The sequence below is a fragment of the Tamandua tetradactyla genome, chromosome 13, assembly GCF_023851605.1.
Source record: "Tamandua tetradactyla isolate mTamTet1 chromosome 13, mTamTet1.pri, whole genome shotgun sequence".
Classification (NCBI taxonomy): domain Eukaryota; kingdom Metazoa; phylum Chordata; class Mammalia; order Pilosa; family Myrmecophagidae; genus Tamandua; species Tamandua tetradactyla.
This window is the reverse complement of record NC_135339.1, coordinates 75174839-75195713: the sequence shown is the minus strand read 5'-3', so window position 1 is coordinate 75195713 and position 20875 is coordinate 75174839. Positions and strand designations below refer to the sequence as shown.

General features: G+C 38.2%; 1 long non-coding RNA gene across 1 annotated transcript; it reads left to right on the top strand.

The window, feature by feature from the left end:
- The first annotated feature begins 304 nt into the window (after positions 1–304).
- LOC143653240 (uncharacterized) lies at positions 305–909 on the top strand. Its single transcript, XR_013161186.1, has 2 exons — positions 305–476; positions 690–909. It is a non-coding gene; the product is annotated as an uncharacterized LOC143653240 (long non-coding RNA).
- The last annotated feature ends 19966 nt before the right edge of the window (positions 910–20875 follow it).

Sequence of the window (20875 nt, the reverse complement as noted above, 5' to 3'; positions counted from 1 at the left end):
CCCTGCAGGCGGGGACTGCACCTGGGAATGTCGTACCCTTCCCCTGGCCTCCCAAATAGAGTTTTGTTGGATGGTAAACACAGAAGAAGAGGGAGAGCTCCATGGAGTGAGCACGGAACACATATCTTAAGCCAAAGAATTTTGTTTCACTACCCTCTGTTGAAGTAAAAACTGCTCCAAGAGCATTCCCTGGAGTGTGAAATGGTTTTCTCATCATACAAGTTTCAAAGACACTGGGAAGTGTGTAGCGAGGCTCAAAGTGTCTGTGTATAATAATGCCTTTATGATGTCGTTGTGTTTCTGGCTTGCCTTTACCTGAATTATCTGAAGACATTGTTTGAGGTTATGAAAAAGTATGAATAATATTAGGCCTTGAGATCAAAAACTTTTTTTTTAATTTCCATGGTAGTTCAGCACCAGTACCCCATGTGTGGCTCTCAGTTTTTAAAGCTGCAGTGAAAGGCTGGAGAGATCAGGTGAGAGCATTTGTTTGTTTGTTGGTTTTTCCTTTTCCCTCTTCTTATTCTTATTTTTATTACTATACACTTGTCTTGATTTTTGAAGCTGTTTGATTTGGCAAAAACAATCATGGGAGGAAAAATACAATTTAAACATGAGATAAAAGGAATTGTGTGTACATGCATAACAAGATGTCCACCCAATGGAACGAATTTCTTTTCACCTTCCAGGATGGCCGCATGTGCTCCAGCAGCCTAGCATCCCTTGAGAGGAGATATCTGCCAAGGATCAGAGCTGGCTCTGGCTGGAGATCCAAAGAGGGCTTTCCATGCAAGAAGACAAATCTCTTTGTCTCCTCTTTGAAATAATATGAAAGAGTTTTTTGCCTCTTTTTCTCTTTTGCTACTCTCCTCATTCAATCTGTCTTAATGAAGACCAAAGTTTGAAAAACTAAGTAAAAAGTTTGATTTTTTTGTCCCCATTATCCATCCAATGGATAAGTGCCCAACAGAGTCTCAACAGCAAATGAGGGCCAACTGCACTGTGCTGATAGGAGTTCACTACAGTGGTCTGCTCTCGGGCACAGGCTCCAGGAGACACTGTATCTAACACTGCAGAGTTTCCCATGTCTAGCATATAACACCAGGTATCTAACATCTGCCTTACAGAAGGTTTCTGACATGGGAAGATAGGACATCTGGCTTCTGGCCTGGCTTTACCTCTAACGAGGTCACAGATTTGGACAAGTCACTATCCCTTCTGAGCCTCAATTTTTTCATTGCTTTTTCCATTCTCCCAATTATTAAGACACAAAATCATTTTCCCCTGTGCCATATTCCTAACCAATTTCTGAGTCACAGACTCCTAGCCTCCAGCCGTCTCAGCTTTCCATTCAAGCTGCCCTTGCCCTAGTTCAGGCTCTCATTACCTCTTGCTTAGACTCCTTCCAAGGGCTCCTAACTCATCTCTCAATCTTCAGTTTCTTTCCCTCTTCCTTCTTTCTCTCCACCCTCAAATTACTTTTAGATGGACCATACTTCCATAAGCACTGTTCTGATTCTATCCCTAACCGGTCTAGCAGCCGTCAGTGGTTACCCATTGCCTCTTGATTAGGTGTATACTTCTCAGTGTGCCAGTTACAGTCCCCTTCAATGTGCCTCAACCTACCGTTTTATCCTTAGTGCCCACTGCTCCCCTAAATACACCTACCGCCCAGCCAAACTGCACTTCTTTCTTCTCCACATGCACATCTATCCCTTCTCTCCCATCTCCACACCCTTGCTCACACTGGCTTTTCTTCCTGGAATGCCCCCTATGAACTACCAGCCCCACCCTCACCCCAGAACTCTGCATAAAAAAATCCTTTTATTTTTATTTATGAATAGGATTTTGCAAAACATTATTTATAATCATGAGGAAATAGAAATGGCCTGAATGTCCTACTGGAAAATGGTTAATAAACTTATCCATTATAATAAATATTAAGAAGCATACAGTGAATTTATATATCATGGTTTTGAGGAATATTTAACAATATGAAAAGGTCTCCATTATTCTGTTCAGTGAATAGACCTCAAAAGTGTTTCTTCAGTATAATCCAAATTTTTTTAATATATATTTGTGTGTGAATTTATACACACATATATATATACACAAAGGGAAAAATCTGGAAAAACATACACCAACATGTTACTTGTGTTTTCTCTCTGGATACTAGTATTATGAGGACTTGAAACTTTCTTCTCCATGTTTTTAAATATTTTCTATAATGAACAGGATATGTCTTTGTCATCTAAAATACCATAAATAATCACTACCCACAAAACAGTGAAGAAGAGAAATCTTATCATTATTCAAGTATCATCTTAAACATTATTTCCTCAAAGCCTTTTTTTTTAATGGCATGCATCCTTCTCCCAGCTATTGACCTCTACTAATTAGATGTAACTTTTTCTTCCTTTGAGTCCCATGACATAGCACAAGAGCTACTCTGCTCTTAGGATTTGAGCCATCGTGTATATCTCTCATCCCTCACCCTCAACTGTAAACTGCCTGGAGGCAAGGACTCTGTGTCCCATCTACCTCCTTGCTTGGTGCCAGACACGCGACTGGGCCTCTGTGCTGGCTTGAGGCTGTTGCATACCCCAGAAAACCCATGTCCTAATCCTGAAGCAATCTTATGGGGCCAGACCTACTGTTTAAGGTTTAAACCTTTGATTGGATTGTTTCCATGGAGATATGATCCACTCAATTGTGGGTGTGACCTTTTAATAGGATGGCACTGTGTCTCCGTCCATTTAAAGTGTTTCTTGATTAGTTTACTAGAGTCCCTTAAAGAGGAAAACATTTTGGAGAAACCTCAGATGCAAACACTTGGAGAACAGTGCTTCAGAGCTGAAAGAGACACAAATGTTTGGAGATGCTTAGAGCACCGACAGAGCAGATGCCTAGATACAGGCAGAGACCAGCAGACATCATCATGTGCCTTCCCATGAGATGCTAAGCAAGGCAGAACCCAGAGTTGTATCCCAGAGGAGCCAAGTGAAGGCCCACAGAGTCTTAGAGAGGAAACCACTGACATCAGAAGCTGGAAGCAATAGAACCAGGAACAAGGACCAGCAGATGCCAGCACATGCCTTCCCATGTGATATGAAGGTAACTTCTTGTTGGTGCCTTAATTTGGACATCTTCTCAGCCTTAGAACTGTAAACTCACAACTTACTCAATTCCCTTTTTAAAAGCCATTCCATTTGTGGTATAGCACATTCTGGCAGTTTTAGCAAACTAATACAGCCTCCATAAGTGTAGTTGGCCATGTTCAGGCTCTAGGACTAAAAGGGTCAGGAACTACATGGTCTAGAGACTTCTACATCAGCCACCGTGGGCATCTCTTCTTTTTGTAGTTCTGCAGGTAATTCGTTTGAAAAGAAGTAACTCAAGCCATCTTTATTTCCTCAGAAAAGAAGAGGAAAGATGGCACTGGAGCTAATGAGGAAACCAGTTTCAACTCACCTCTAGTCTCTTCCTGTTCCAAGCTCAAGAGATTCTTGGCAGTACTGACCCTGCAATACAAAGATTGAGTTCAAGTTTTCCTACTGAGTGGTTATACTTAGAAACAAAGAACATCCTCATTCTTGAAAATCCTAGTATTGAGATATAATCATCCCTCAAATCCTTCACCTCCTGGTTCCTGGACTAAAAGAAAGTGTCAGATATTGTAGATCGAGATAAATGTGTCTAGTAATCCCACATTGAGTTCTATACCAGGCAACCCAAGAGTTGTCATTGACTCGGACCTGAATCTGTGATTCCAAAGAGCCCCAAGTCCAAGAATTTTCTCTTCTGACCTGCTGAAGCCTTGCCAACAGGAATATTTCTACAGTACTCATCATCTCTTTCTCACTGCACCAAACCTGAGAAATGCAACCACCTGAGAGATGTCAGAGGAACTGGTGGCTCAGTCCCTACTTTTGAGGCAAACTAACATCTGGAAGGATGATTTAAGTGTTCCCACAAACCAGTCCCCAAGTGTGCTCTCCCTTTTCCATGTCCTCTTCATCCTTCAAATCCCACTCAAGTCCCAACGCCTCAAGAAAACTTACAGAGACTATCCATCCATAATCACATCCTTCCCTGAACCCCCATAGCTGACTCAAGACCCACCTCATGAAATTTTTTGAGAATTATGGACAGTATAAATAAAGCATCCAACACAGCACTGAGCGTGTAGTAGGTTCTCAATAATTATCATTACTAAACCATCATATCATCTTTATTAGTGTTTATCCAGTGTGATGTCAGCCTCCTTAAAGATAGGGATCATGTTTTCAAAAGTAAAGGTTTAGCTATTCATCATCATTGGGGAATGAATTGTTCTAGATCTGAAGGGTTCCCTGGGTAGCTGAGAATTTAAGCCCTGGGTATGGCATGCAGATATTCTTAAAGGCTGCTGGTTCTGACTATTGTTCTGCAACACATGCACACACACACACACACACACACACATACACACACACACACACACACACACATGACTGAACCCCAACACAGCAGAGTCTCGCTATTTTAAGTCAGCAACATCAAGGACTGTTAAGGTACACAAGAGTTTCTGTTCCCTACCACAGAGCAACCCTACCTCTCTCCTTTCTTCACAGACTTCTTCCTCTATATCTAAAAATGTGCTCTTTTCCTCCTCATTGTCACATCTAACCCCCAACATCCTGGGACCACTTCTGATTGTTGTCACTCTCTTTCCACTTTTCTCTGCCCTCTTTACTCTCTTCCTGTTTCTTTCTCCTCAAACTTCTCAACCATTCTGTGGAAGTGCATGGCCTTTCCAGAGCACTGCCAGATGTTCTTCTCAGGTCACAGAATGCCTGGGGGCTTCTCTTCTCGGATCACCACTGCCACCCTTGTCTTCACTCCCTGAGGAGATGCCTCCTCTCTTTACTTCCAGAACAAGTATCATTCTGGATAGTGATAATAAACCTCAAGATAATGGAGGTTTCACCCTTCTTCCAAATGAACTCCCTTTCTCAGTAAAGAATTAAAGATGCTAGGTGTCTGTTCTAGTTTGCTGGCTGCCGGAAAGCAACACACCAGAGACCTTTAATAAAGGGGATTTATTTCGTTAGTTCCTCAGAGGAAAGGCAGTGAGATTCTTTCTTACATGGGAAGGCACAGAATGATCTCTGCTGGCCTTCTCCCCAGACCTCTGGGTTCCAACAACTTTCCCCAGGGTGATTTCTTTCTGCATCTCCAAAGGCCTGGGCTGAGCTGCGAGTGCTGAGATGAGGTATGCTGAGCTGCTTGGGCTGTGTTAGGTTGAGCTCTCTCATTTAAGCACCAGCCCATTAAATCAAACATCATTCATTACAGCAGGCATGCCTCCTAGCCAACTTCAGATGTAATGAGCAACAGATGAGGTTCATGTACCATTGGCTCATGTCCACAGCAACAGAACTAGGAACATTCACCTGGCCAAGTTGACATCTGAACTTAACTACCACAGTGTCCAGTAAAAACTGGCTGGTTAAAAAAAAACAAAAATAAATAAATAAATAAATAAAAACCTGGCTGGTCGGTTGCCTTGGTGAGGTGTTTACTAAATGAGAAATGATGTGCTCAGCACTGCATTTGGTCTCAGCAAATAAAAGACAAGTGTGATTCACAGAAACTTCTCTAAGCCACCCAAGGCTTTGCCTAGTTTTGAGGGGAATTGAAAGTTTTAGGTGTTTTTTTGATTTTTGTAGTTTCCTTTAGACACTCGACATCAGAAACTTCTGGGGCTCCAGACGTCTCAGTCTCCGAGGCATGACCCATCATGAGGCAAGATGCAAAGAGAACAGACACCGCCTCACACTACAGCCCTCTGCAGATAATTAGCATGGCAAAACAGCAAATGAATTCGTGCTTTCTGCTCTTTGTGGCTCTCATAGTGGTCTGGGATAGAGAGACTTTTTCTTCCTCAACCACGGCACGTGGAGGTGACTGGAGAGAGACTTGTGGAAGATGAAAATGCTGTCTTTTCTGGTGAAATAACACCGCGACATGCTTTGTGAACTTCTTCTGATTAGCAAATGAAATTTCTCCCACAGACAATGCAGGCAGCGTCAAGCCCTGATTGAAGACACAACTCATGAAAGTCTCCAAGTCAGAGCTGGAAAAACCTCCAGCCACTGAAGGCAGAAAGAAGAGCTGGAAATAATGAACCATATTAACGAAGAATCGCAAAAGCCATCTCTATTAAACAGCTGTGCAGGTCAAAAGGAAACCAGACTGGAGACATCAAGAGGAAACTCAGGCTCCCCAGGATAATTGCAGTGCAATTAATACTGGGTGAGTCATCACCCTCGCTGGAAGTGGAATCCTGCTACAGCTAAGAGGGACAGGGCTCTCAGACCAGTTCCCCATCTGTCAGCAGCAATTCCCCTTCCTCACCATCTGTGGAACCCAAGGAAACATCCTCAGGAAATAGGTCAATCAGATGACGTCGTTGTAAAAAAAATTACAGAATCCACAAATATCAGCACAGATTTCCATCCTGGTTTTTACGCCTATGGGGTCTCTGACTGCACCTCAAGGGGACGGCCAGGTACCAAGAGATGGCTGAAAAGGAAAGGAGAGGGCAAGCTGGAACGCCCATTTATTGATCACCTGCAGGATGCTGGGTGGGATGATTTCCTCCCCATAACCCTATGGGCTAAGTATTTGTGTCCCCATTTCGTAGATGCAGAAACTGAGGCTTGAGGAGGTTAAAGAAAAGCAAGCCAGGCAGGAAACTCAGGGAGGTAGTGGTAAAGGTCGTGGGTGGGGGATAAGAGGACATGACACTGATTAATCCATGAAAGGTCCCACATTCTCCTCACATTCACCCTTCACCCTTTTCCCCTTAGAATCTTGAACTTCAAGTACGGCATAGGTTTCAGAACTGTAAAGATATCCCAGGGCCCTTTCAAGTGCCATGTTCAGGACATATGCAAGACTGAGCAATTTCCCAGTCCTACTTGAGCTCACAACAGATGTATCAAAAAGGAAGGAGAGCAGCAGTGTTCAGACTCTACTGTTCATCTATCAGCTGGGGAGTATGTGGGACCAATATAGACTCTCGGGCAGGCTCTGGACCACAGGCGATTCTGATGTGGGAAGGTAACCACAAATGATGCTTTGGAAAAACACAATCATAGAAATAAAAGTGTGCACCATTGGTGTTAGCAAGGAACACCTGCAGAGGTCTGAGAAATTCTTAGGATGCAGAAGGACAGAAGCAGTCCAGTCAAAGGCCCCACTTCTCTTATCTCAGGATCCCCAAAAGAAAGCAAATTAATTGAGAATCTTTACTATGCAAGCAGTGGTGTGCTGTTACCTGCTTGCCAGAGCCAATTGTTAAATATTCAGAAATTTTGCAAGCCAGTTGTTAAACCTTGTCAATTTGAAATCTGCCACAGTGGGAATATTTGCACCATGGTTATCAGCAAACACTAAAAATCAGGGCTTTTCCCTTCCCCCTACCGAGGTGGTTTATCCCTACTTCACTGGTTGCACATGACAGAAAGCCTACCTAAACTAGCTCAAGTAGAAAGGGAGGTGTATTTGTTGTTATAACTAGAAAGTCCAGAGATAAAACTATCTTTAGAGACAGCTAGCTCTAAAAGCATAAAGAATACTTTTGTATCATTGTCTCTTTTGCCAGTTTTTGGCTCTGCCTTTCTCTGTGTTGGTTTCATTCTACAGATACACTTTTTCTGTGTGTCAAAGAAGATGGTGATTGCCTGCCCCATATTCAAATCTATCCAGCTTTTAAAATCCAAGGGAAAAGGTCATCTTCCCACTGGCTATACCAGAGAATCCCTAAGAGGGATCAGCTTCAGGTCGTATGCCATCCCTGAACTAAACACTATGGTCAAGGAGGAGAAGGACTCTGATTTAGCAGGGTCAGATGCCCTACACTGAGATGGGGAGGTGGCCGCCATGATTGACGTTGGGGCTTTTAAACACCTAGAGCATGAGACCGATAGTTGACCAACCCCTCTGACTTAGGCAGAAAATGAACAATAAGGCCCTCTGAGATGAAAGGTTTTACTCAGTCTAATCGGTGCAAGGGAGAGCGGGAATGATGTGGGAAATCAATGAAAGTGAACAATAAGGAAACACCATAGAAAAGGTCTTAATAGCTGTTGAGGAGACCAGATGGGAAGACCTAGGGGACCGAGGGAAATGGAAAGCATCAGTCATCTGTGTCCAACAGGCCTGAGAAACATCAGCTGCTACCACATGTGTGGTTGTGAGGATGGAGCGATTGATCTCTACATAAAGAGTGAAGTAGGTACCTGGCATGTTGTGGATATACCACAAAAGCCACCATTATTATTGCCTCTATTCATCTGTGATGGCAATAAGGCTTACTTTGTGGGGTTGCTCTGAGGTTAGGAGATGTTGTAGTGCCATGCCTGACCTACTGTGACTGCTCCATAGAAATGGTAGCTATCCCTATCAAGTGGAAACATTATTTTCAAAGCTCCCTTGCTCTTGCTTCAGCTCCTTCTTTGAGTTATCAAAATCCACACTTGACACTGGTCTTCCTTTCCTCTGAGCACATCAAGAAATAGTCAAGGGAAGTAAGACAACCATTTTGATTCCAAATAAGAATCTTCTGGAAATGGGTTTCCAGAGCAATCCAGTTGAAGGGAAGTCAGATGTTAGCAAATATTTTTTCTCATGCTGATTTCCCAGGAAAAATGTACAAGTTACTGAAAGGTTATAAAAGAAATCCTCCATCTCTCCAACTTCAAAAAAGACATTGCAGGGGGTATCACCGAAATACACAAGACCTTTAATAATATCAATGCATGTAGCTACTTTTGATATTTCCTCAATGACAGGAGTGGGGGCAGAAGTGGAAGTTCAAAAAAAACAAATTCAGAAGAGACAGATGGAAGAGCTTTGTCACTCAAAGAATAATAAATGTTTGCAATGGCCTACTGGGCAAGGCTGTTGAGGTAAAGACAGTGGGTTCGTTCAAGTAGCAATTAGATGCTATCCTGGGGGAAGCACCGTATTACAAGAGAGAAGCATCAATGCAGTGAATAGCTTTTCACACTCCTAACGCTGACTATGTCCTTTTCGTACTCTTAAGGATCTGCAGTCCCAGCAGAATACATGAACAGAGAAATTAGACCCAGCAGTATGCCCTGAGAAACTGGGCCAAGAGAAATAAGGCCATTCAGGCAGGACCACAATTTGCAATGCTCTGCTGTAGAGTTCATGCCATCGCCATTGTTTCTTAGGTCTTGGGAAACACAGATGATGCCAGGGGTGGAAGTGGGGAACAATCAGGTGCTCAGGACCCCACTTTCTATGCTCAGCTATGTCCAATTATGCCACAACCTGTCCCCTGTGGCATGAGGGCTGCTAGATCCCTGGATTGGTGAATTCAATGTCATACACAAAATGGGGTATTAAAGTATCAGTATACTAAACTAGAAAGGGCATTGGCTAATGAGTTTTCTTTAAACCAATTATGCATTCAGATTTTTTTTCTCAGAAGTCTCTCCTGAGTTTTGCCTTTTCTAGTCTCAGAGACCTTCATCCGTGTGCTATTTTTCCAACTTCGGGAAATGTCGACATTTTCAGAGACATGGAATTTCTAGATCTCATTTGGACAGTAGTGTTTCACACGTCCACTTTTAAGGTCTTTTAACTTTTGTGTCAAAGGCATAATTCAAGTTGACAGAACAGCTTCTTTATTTCATCACCAAGATAAGACATTAGCATAGAACTTTCCCGAATCCCACTCCCCAGTCACATTTAAAAAGAATCGGCAGTTTGTTGCTCAGACATGGCCTCTTTCTCTAAACCATCTCTGCAGGTGAACCTAATGATCCCCCCCACACACACATGGGACATAACTCCCAGGGGTGTAAATCTCCCTGGCAATGTGGGACAGAACTCCCGGGATTTGCCAGGAGTTTTATGCATTATATAGATATCTATATAATGCATTATAGATATCTGTATAATGTATTATATAGATATATCTATGCATTATATAGATGTCCCTTTTTAGTTTATGGTGTATTGGAGTGGCTAGCGGGAAGTACCTGAAACTGCTGAGTTGTGTTCCAGTAGCCTTGATTCTTGAATACAATAGTATAATGATAATAGCTTTTAAAATGTGACTGTGTGATTGTGAAAACCTTGTGTTTGATGCTCTTTTTATCCAGGATATGGAAGATGAGTAAAAAAATATGGATAATAAATAAATAAATAATAGGGGGGATAAGGGGTAAAATTAATTGGGCAGATCGAAATACTAGTGGTTAATGAGAGGGAAGGGTAAGGAGTATGGGATATATGAGTTTTTTCCTTTTTCTTTATATTTCTTTTTCTGGGTGATGCAAATATTCCAAAAATGATCATGGTGATGAATATACAACTATGGGATGATATTGTGAGCCATTGATTGTACACCATGTATGCAGTGTATATGTGTGAATTTTTGTCAATAACATTTTTTTTAAAAAAAGGATTGGTAGGCACACAGATTTTTTAACATAAAGGAGAAGTGACGATGATGAGCAAACACTTAAGAGGTACCAGTCTTAAACGTAAGAACTAAAATTAAGACAACTGCTTTACTCAGATAACAGAAGAATATTTAGAACTTGTATAATTAAAATCTGCAAATAGAAGAATCAAGTAGAAACCTTGAAATTAAAGTTTTAGCCCCCCAAATAATTAATAGGTGCCCCCTGTCCTGGAAAAAAAAAATATGAATAATAGGCTGGAAAACTGAGATGAGGCATTTATACAGAATGGTTTAAAATGACAAATATTTCAAAATATAACAAAAGCAGTTGAGACATGGATGCATATAGATGCAAAAATCCTCAACAAAATAATAGCAAATTGAATCCAACATCACATCAAAGGAATTATACACCGTGATTAAATGTGTTTTATCCCAAGTGTGCAGGGGTGGTTCAACATGAGAAAATCAACTAATGCAATATACCCCACCAACAAAATGAAGGGGGAAAAAAACACATGATCATCTCAATTAATGAAGAAAAGGGATTTAACAAAATTCAGCGCCCTTTCTTGATAAAAACACTTAGAAAACAAGACTAGAAGGAAACATTCTCAGCATGATAAAGGGAATATATGTAAAACCCACAGCTAACATAATACTCAATGGTGAAAGACTGACAGCTTTCCCCTCTAAGATCTGGAGCAAGACTAGGATACCCACTGTCACCACGGTTAGCCAATACTGTGCTGGAAATTCTAGCTGGAGCAATTAGGAAAGAAAAAGAAACAGAAGACATCCAAATTGGAAAAGAACAAGTAAAACCTTCACTATTGCAGATGCCATGATCTTATCCAAAAAAATTGACAACAAAGTTACTAGAACTACTAAACACATTCAGCAAAATGGTGAGGTATAAATCAACATGCAAAAATCAGCAATGTTTTTATACATCAGTAATGAGCAAGCTGAGGAGGAAATCAAGAAAAAAAAATCCTTTTGCAATACCAAATAAAAAATCAAATATCTAGGAATAAATTTAATCAGTTATGTAAAAACTTATACACAGAAAAGTACAAAACATTACTAAAAGAAATCAAAGAAGACCTAAACAAATGGAAGGACATTCTGTGTTCATGAGTTGGAAGACTAAAAATCATTGAGATGTAAATTCTACCCAAAATGATTTACAGATTCAATGTAATCACAATAAAAATTCCAACAGCCTACTTTGAAGAAATAGAAAAGCCAATTTTCAAAATTTTTTGGACATTTAGGAGGTTCCAAATAGCCAAAAATATCTTGACAATGAACATCAAAGTTGGAGGACTCACACTTCTTGACTTTAAAGCATATTACAAAGCTACAGTAGTTTAAACAGTGTGGTACTGGCACAAGGATGGATATATTAACCAATTAAATCAAATTGAGAATTCAGAAATAGACCCTCATCCCTATGGCAAATTGATTTTTGACAAAGCTGCCAAATCCACTTAACTGGGACAGAATAGTCTATTGATTAAATGGTATTGGGAGAACCGGATATCCATACGCAAAAGAATGAAAGAGAACCCCTACCTCACACCATATACAAAAAATTAACTCAAAATGTATCAAAGACCTAAATTTATGAGCCAGGACTATAAAACTCCTAGAAGAAAATGTAGGGAAGCATCTTCAGGATCCTCTGTTAGGCAATGATTTTTTAGACTTTATAGCCAAAGCACAAGCAACAAAAGAAAAAATTGATAAATGGGACCCCTTTAAAATTAAAAACTTTTGTGCATCAAAGGACTTTGTCATGAAGGTGAAAAGACAACCTACTCAATGGGAGAAACCTGTGGAAACAACATATCTGATCAGGGTTTCATATCTAGAATATATAAAGAAATCCTAATAAAAAGGAAACTAACCCAATTTTTAAAAATAGTCAAAAGACTTGACATGAACTAATAGATATCTCTCCAAAGTGGATATATAAATGGCTAAAAAGCATATAAAAACATGCTTAACATCACTAATTATTAGGAAAATGCAAATCGAAACCACAATAAGACAACATTTCACGTCCACTAGCATGGCCACTTAAAAAAAAAAAACAGAAAATTACAAGTGCTGGAGAGAATGTGGAGAAAAAGGACAACTCATTCATTGCTGGCAGCAATATAAAATGTGCAGTCCTGTGGAAGACAGTTTGGCAGTTCTTCAGGAAGCTAAATATATAATTACCATATGACCCACAATGCACCTACTATCTAGAAGGATTGAAAGCAGGAACTTGAAGAGATAGTTGCACACCAATGTTCATAGCATCATTTTTCACACTAGCCAAAAGATGGACACAACCCAAATGTCCATCAGCTAATGAATGGATAAATAAAATGTGGCATATACGTACAATAAAATAGTATTCAGCTGTAAAAAGGAATGAAATCCTCATGCATGCAAGAACAAGGATGAATCTTGAGAACATTATGCTGAGTGAAATAAGCCAGACACAAAAGGACAATCTTATATGACATCACTTAACATGAACAAATTATAATAAGCAAACTCCTAGAGTTAGAATCTAGAATATAGGTTACTAGGAGAATAGATTGGGGGTAGGGAATGGTGAAATGATGCTGTATTTGTACCTTGAATTCTATGTTCAAGAAAAACATCTTTCAAGAATGAGTGTAAAATAAATATATTTTAGGATAAACAAAAACTAAGACAATTCATCACCAGCAGACCTGAACTACAAGAAATCTTAAAAAGAAGTTTAAAAGGAAACTTAGTCTTCAGGGATGAATGAAGAGCACCAGAAATAGTAAATATGTGGGTAAATGCAAATGATTAATTCTTTTCTTAGATTTTTAAAGTATATATTCCAGTTTAAAACAAAAACCGAACATTGTATTGTGGGAGTTATAAGTAAATGTGTTACATATGACAACTACAGCATAAAGTATGAAGGGTTAATGTACCTATATGTTTGCAAAGATTAACATACTTTACATTTTACATGATGTGGTACAATGTGAAATCTAAGTAGACTGTGAAAATTTAAGGAAACAAATTGTAATTTTTAGAGCTACCTCTAAAAAAATAACACAAAGTGGTATAGCAAAAGTTAAAAATCCAATAAAATAAACTAAAATGGAATTCTGAAAATGTTCAACTGATACAAAAGAAGGCCAAAAAGAAGTAACAGAGAAACAAAAAAATAGTTGGAATAAACTGAAATAAATAGTAAAATAGTAAACGAATATACAATCATAAAACAAATCACATCAAATGTAAATGGATGAAACACTCTAATTAAAAGGCAAAGATTATAAGAATGATAAAAAAAATGCAAGACCCAATTATATGTAGTCAATAAGAGACATGTTTAGATATGAAGACACAGATAGGTTGAAAGAAAATGGATGGAAAAAGATGAATCATGCAAATGCACTTATTATATTACCAATGGATACAGTAACTAGAAATATTATATTAGCAATGGATAAAGTAGACTTTCAACACAAAGAATATCATCAGAGATAAGAGGAACATTTCCCAATATTAAAATTGTCAACTCATCAGGAAGACATAACAATACAAATGTGTATGCATGTGATAAGAAAGCTTCAAAGTACCTAATGTAAAAATGGAAATATTTACAGTAGAAACACTCAAACTCACAGTTGTGTTGGAAATTTTAACACTACTATCTCAGCAATTGATAGAATAACTAGACAGAAACTCAATAAACATAAATTACCTGAAAAGCACTGTCAATGGCATTGACCTAATTGGCGTTTAAATAACACTACATCCAATAGTAGAATACACATTATTTCCAAGGACATATGGCAGGATCACCCAGATAGACCATATGCTGGGTATTAAAATGTCTCCCTTATGATGATTGCTTCCCACCCCCGATAAGATAATCTTCCATCACCCAGATAGACCATATGCTGGGTATTAAAATGTCTCCCTTATGATGATTGCTTCCCACCCCCGATAAGATAATCTTCCCATCTCAAAATACTTAATTCAATCACATCTGCAAAGTTCCTTTTGCCATATATGGTATCAGTCACAGGTTCAGAGATTATGACATGGACATATTTGGGGGCTGTTATTCAATCTACCAAAATGCTTGGAGAGAAATCTACATCATGAAATGCTTTGTATTAAAAAAAAAAAAGAAAGGTCTAAATTCAACCACTTAAGTTCTATTTTAAGAAATTATAAAAAAGAAAACAAAACTCAAAATAAGTAGATGGAAGGAAATAATAAAGAGCAGAAATTAATAAAACAAAAAAAACGCAAAGCAATAGAAAGAGAAAAAGTTACCAAAAGTTGATCCTTTGAAAGCTCAACAAAATTAACATTCCTCTAGGTGGACTGATTAAAAAGAAAAAATGAGAGAACCCAGTTTTCTAGTATCAGGAATGAAAAAGGGAATGTAATTGCAGACATTAGAAAAATAATAAACAAAAATTATGAAAAATATTATGTAAAAACTTTGAAAACTTAGATAAAATAGAAAAGCTCCTTTAAAACACACTTACCAAAACTGACGTATCATGAAATAGAGAATCAGAATTCCTATGTTTATTACAGAAATTGAATTCATTAAAAAACAAAAATCTTTCCCAGAGACAGCTACACACTCACACACACATACACTAATTGCCCAGATTGTTTCACTGGTGAATTCTATCAAACATTTCAAAAAGAAATAACATCACTTTACACATACTTAAACAACAGCGACGGCAGAAACACTTCCAAACGATTTTAGGAAGTTAGCATAATCCTCATACTAAAACCTGACAAAGATGTTGGAACAAAAAGGCAATTCCAAACTAATATTCCTCATAAACATAGATGCCAAATATCCTTATCAAAATACTATCAAATTAAATCCAGCAATACCTAAAAGGAAAGTACATTATGACCAAGTTGGGTTTATCCCAGGAATACGAATTTCTCTTAACATTTGAAAGCAATTCATGTTAACAGAATAGAGAAGAAAAATTATATGGTCATCTCTTTAGACACAGAGAAACATGTGGCAAAATTTGCTATCCATTAATGACTTTTAATATACTCAGCAAATTAGAAATAGAAGATAATACCCTCAATCTGATAAATGATATCTATGAAAAATCTAGACGTATCACTGTACTTAGTAAAATACTGAATGCTTGCATGTTTATTGGTAAAATATTGAAGGGAAAGACATTAATACTTCTATTCAACTTTATACTGTAGGTCTTAGCTAGTACAGCAAGACAAAAAGAAGAAGTAAAAGGCATAAAGATCAGGAAAGAAGAATAAAAACTCTATTTGTAGGTCACATGATTATGTGGACAATGCTAGGGAATCTAACCAGACCAAATACTAATTTAGCAACGATCAAAGATACAAGATCAATATACAAAAAATTGAGTGTATTTTTACATTCCAGCAACAAACAATTGGACAATATTTTTATTGTTTCTTGCTTTATGAACAATATTAATGGGCCTGTTCTTCTGGTAGGTACAAAAGTTATTCTAGGATACATTCCTAGGCTTGAACTTTGTGGATTTTAGGGTTTGATGTGCCTGTTCGGTTTTACAAAATAATGTCATTTTTTTTTTCCAAAATAGTTATACTAATTTACACTTCTACAGGCAATGTTTAACTGTTCTTTTGCTAACACTTCGTATAGGCCAGCTTTGCAATTTTTACCAATTTCACGAATAAAAATGGTATCTCACTGTGGTCTCTATTTTCATTTCCCTGATTACCAATGAGTTTGAACATCTCTTTTTTTTGCATAAACAGACTCTGAGAATCGAACCCAGGTCTCCGGCATGACAGGCAAGAAGTTCTAACACTTAGCTACCCTTGTGCCGCCATCTGAACAGCTTTTTATATGTACATTTTATGTCTTGTTCTGTGAATGCCTATGGTGTCTTTTGCCCATCTTCTATGCAGTTGCTTGTCTTTTTTTTATGCATTTGTAAAATAGATAATATAAATGTAGATGCACGTTTGTGAATAAGTATGGATATATGGATATACTGGCTACTAATCTTTTATCAGTTATAAGTATTGAAAACATCTTCTCCCAGTTTATAGTCTGATTTTCCTTTCTTTTCTTTTCTATACTTTTCCTTTCTTTAATAAATAATACACTTAAATTTGGCAATTTTCTTTATGGACGTGGTGGTTTTTATATGTCTGCAAATTGTTTGACACGCTTTCATTCAAAGGTGAGGCCTCATTAACTCCCCACCCTTTGAATGTAGCTTGGAATTAGTGGCTCCCTTCTGGAAATAGAAGTGACACTACATTACTTCCAACCCTAGGCCATAAGCTTTCCACCCGGTGTGCTCTCTCTCTCTTGAATTGCTCACCCTGGGGAAGCCAGCTATCTTGTTATGAGAAAACTCAAGCCAAAAGAAAGCTGCAGCAGGAACTGAGGTTTCTACTGACCACGTGAGTGAGCCCCCTAAGGGTATGCGTCCTCCAGCCCCAATCAAGTCTTTAGATGACTACAGCCCTGACCAATATCATTTTTTTTTTACATGGTCAGGCACCGGGAATCGAACCCGGGTCCTCGGGCATGGCAGGCAAGCACTCCTTACCTGCTGAGCCACCGTGGCCCGCCCCTTGACCAATATCTTGACAATAACCTCCTGAAATAAGCAGAGCTGCTGGCTTAGCCGCTCTCATATACCTGACTCATGGAAATGAAGAATATAATAAATGTTTATTGTTGCCTCAAGCTGCTGAGTTTGGGGTAATTCATTACACAGCAATAGAGAACTATAATACAATGGTTAGAACTTTTTATGTCTTGGTTAAGAAATTCTCTGCCCAAGATCTTAAGCTATTATCCTATATCTTCTTCTAAATTTTCATATTTTGCCTTTTACATTTAAGGCTTTGATCTGGAATTGATTTCTCATATCAATCTAATCGCATCTCTAAAAAGAGATGTCTTAGACCAGGTCCCCAGCACCCAGAGCCTGAGGCCAAGGCTTATCCACCCTATATTATATTATCTATGTTATATTATACAATTCTAGTCAGTCTAAGATTGGGAAAAGGGGAGTGAGGCAGGCAAGGAGGAAGAAAGTCACTCCAAAGTCCATTTCCAAGCTTGACATCAAGTGCAACTGGTTGATCTTGCAGGATAGTCATGCAGAAAAAACTATTTAAATGACTCTGTCTCCAGACACTTTGTTCAAGGGAATAAAGGAAAGGAATGTATTCTTCATTGTTTCCTCTTAATAGTGGAAGATTTGTGTCAACTAATTCTCCCTGTACTTCCAGACTGTGCATTTCTGGGTGCCAAACAGGTCCTATGCCATCTCACACTTCATGCTGACAAAGAAGCTTGAAGTGGGAAGCAAGAGATGAGGGTAGGAGACAAGAGATGAGGGAGAAGCAATACACTGCCAGGCTGCCTCCATCTGAAGTTGGACAGAAGCCATGTAGAACTGGTTGCCGCGGCTGAAACAAGTGGCCAAAGGTCCTAGAAACTGGCGAGGCTGAGAGGTGATAGTATATGAAATGGTGCCTGAAATTTATATGGTACAGGACCAACGTTATTTGTCCATTATGCAAAATGGCTAGTTCCAGAACCAATGTTGTTGCTTAGTTCATAATTTCCCAAGTAATCTTCAATGGTGCTCTTGCATATGAAACATGCACATATACATAGGTCAGCTTCTGGGCTCTCTATTTTGTCTTTTGCTCAACTTGCATAACTTTATATCAATCCCGTCTTAATCACTATGACTTTATAAAAAGTGACAATATCTGGCAGAGCAAATTACTCCATCTTATTCTTTGTTCTTTAGGGATATTTTTGCTAGACTTGGCCTGTGTCCTTTATGTAAATATTAGAACAAGCTTGTCAAGTTCCTTAGAAAAAAATCCTGTTGGGAATTTTACTGTAGTTGTATTGAGAATTCAGGTCAACTTGCTAAGAAATGTCATTTTGGCAACACTGAGCCTTCCTGTCTATGAATGTGAATATATCGATATTTTTGTTTATGTTTCTTTAATGCGTCTGAGTAAAGTTTAGTTTTTTCTCCCTAAAGTTCTTCCATATGTTTTTTAGATTTTTCCCCAGAATATTTATATTTATAGATAAATAGATAGAGATGTAGATGTAGATATATTTTACTAGAATTGTAAATAGTATCTGTATCTGATTCTGTGTCCAATCAAGAAAAGAGATGTAACCCCAAGAGTCCAATCAGAAAGAATTTAATAAAAGAATTTCAATGCTTACAATATTTTATTGGAAAGGCTGTAGGACTAAAAGAGACTAGTAAATGTTACCTAAGACCCAGGGTCCTAGGGACCACAAGCCTATACTTACCTCCCCTGAGCTTTGGAGTTTCCCTTGATGCCATAAAGCAGAAATCACCCATATTACCACTGCTGCTAACGCTGTTAGAGCTTTTATCACTGATGCTGTTAGAGGTAACTGCCTCCAAGCAGGAACCACATTTACTGCTACTTCTGAATATCAAGACTTCTGGAGCCCACAGATGCTTGCACTTGCTTACTCCTGATGGAGCCAAAAGTAGAATACCTTGTCTTTTACCTTCTACCACCTAATCTCCTACCTGTGCTTCTTCACTGGCAGAACCTAACCAGAGCCTAACTAGCAGAAAAGTATGAGAGATATAGTTTTCAGGCTTCCAGCCTCCTGCAAAACAAGGAAGAGTATTGGAGGACAGATATGGGGCTAAGTACCAACTAACAATATCTCACAAAGTATTTTTTATTACATTTTGTTCTTAGTGATTAATTCTTGAAAATGATTAAATATTTGAGGAAAGCATGAAAAGGGAAAAAGAGAGGCCAATTACTGAGAAAACTATTCTATCTAAGGAAAATGTGTTAATATAGGAAACAGAAGAGACTTTTTTAAAATAATGTTTTAAGAAGTCTTTGTTCTCATAGAACAATAATACAAGGCTATGAAAAAAGGAGAAAACGTAAGAAAGAGCTCCCAGGAATTGAAAATATGATTGCTGGTGTTAAAATGCTAACAGAAAGGGTGGTGGGTAAAAATTAGGGAAAAATGACAGAACATAAAGTTCTGTCCATACAAGAGTATGGACAAATTTTCCGTCGTAAGTATGCGACAAGATAATAGAAAAAATGAAAAACCCTCTTCCAATATTAAATTAACAGGACTTCCTAGTAGAATAATAAGAATTCCTATTCTCTTCTTAGAATAGAGAAAACTGAAGAAAAAATTTTCACAGGAGAATTTCCCAGAGTTGAAGTACACTAGTCTTCAGAATATAAGGGGACAATGAATGAGAAAAAAGGTCATACCTTAGCAAATGGATATAAAACTACAGAACATCAAGAATAAATAATAGATCCTAATAGTTACATTTAAATAAGAAAAGGTTGCCTACAGAGGTAGCAGAATCAAATTGACATTATATTTCTCATCAAGTCTGGATACCAGGACATGATGGGGCAATGCCTTTGAAATTAGTTTATTCATAAAATTGTATACCCAACAAAACTATCATTGAAGGGTGAGGGTAGACTAAAGACATTTTCAGACATGCAAGGACTTTGAATTTTCACCTCTCTTGCATTCCTTCTTTGGAAAATACTTGAAGTTGTGCTCTAACAAAACAGAGTAAACCAAGTTAGAGGAAAACATGGAATCCAGGAAAAAGTGGAACCAACCAAAAAGGACAATAAATGGGAGTCCCAAGTTATGCTTCAGTCTTATTGCACAATACATTCATACTTAGCAGGCTCATGGAGGACCCCAGGAGGGATATATCTGAGAAAAGAAGGAGAGGGAAGAATTTGGAAGATTTTAAATATACAGTTATAAAAAGAATTCAAGAAAAAGAGAAATGTCATTAGAAATGTTTTCATATGAACAAGAAATTCCCAGTAGAAATATAAGTGGTGAAACAAAACTTTTCTTTAAAAAGATGCTCAACTTTACTAGCAATATTACTGAACTATTAAATGTATCGTTTTGGGCCCATCAGTATGATCCAAATTTAAAGATTCATTACACCTGTCACAATAAGAATGTAATTAGAGACTCTCACTGCTGTTGGCTTTTTGAAAAGCTATTTGGCAATATGGAACAGACATTTTTAATGCATCTTTTTGGGGAAGGGCTCAAATAGCCATTCTGGAAATACAGGATAAGGTAAACATTTGCACATGTGTTAAGAGTAATTATGTAGTATAGTTTGTAACAGTAAAAACAAAAATTTTAACAACTTAAATGCCAATAAATAGGAAGTTAATGAATAGATGAATTATGGTATGTCACGGTGAGGAGTACTAAACAGTAATCTAAATATACGTATGTACAGACATGAAAAAATTCCGAGACATTTTGTT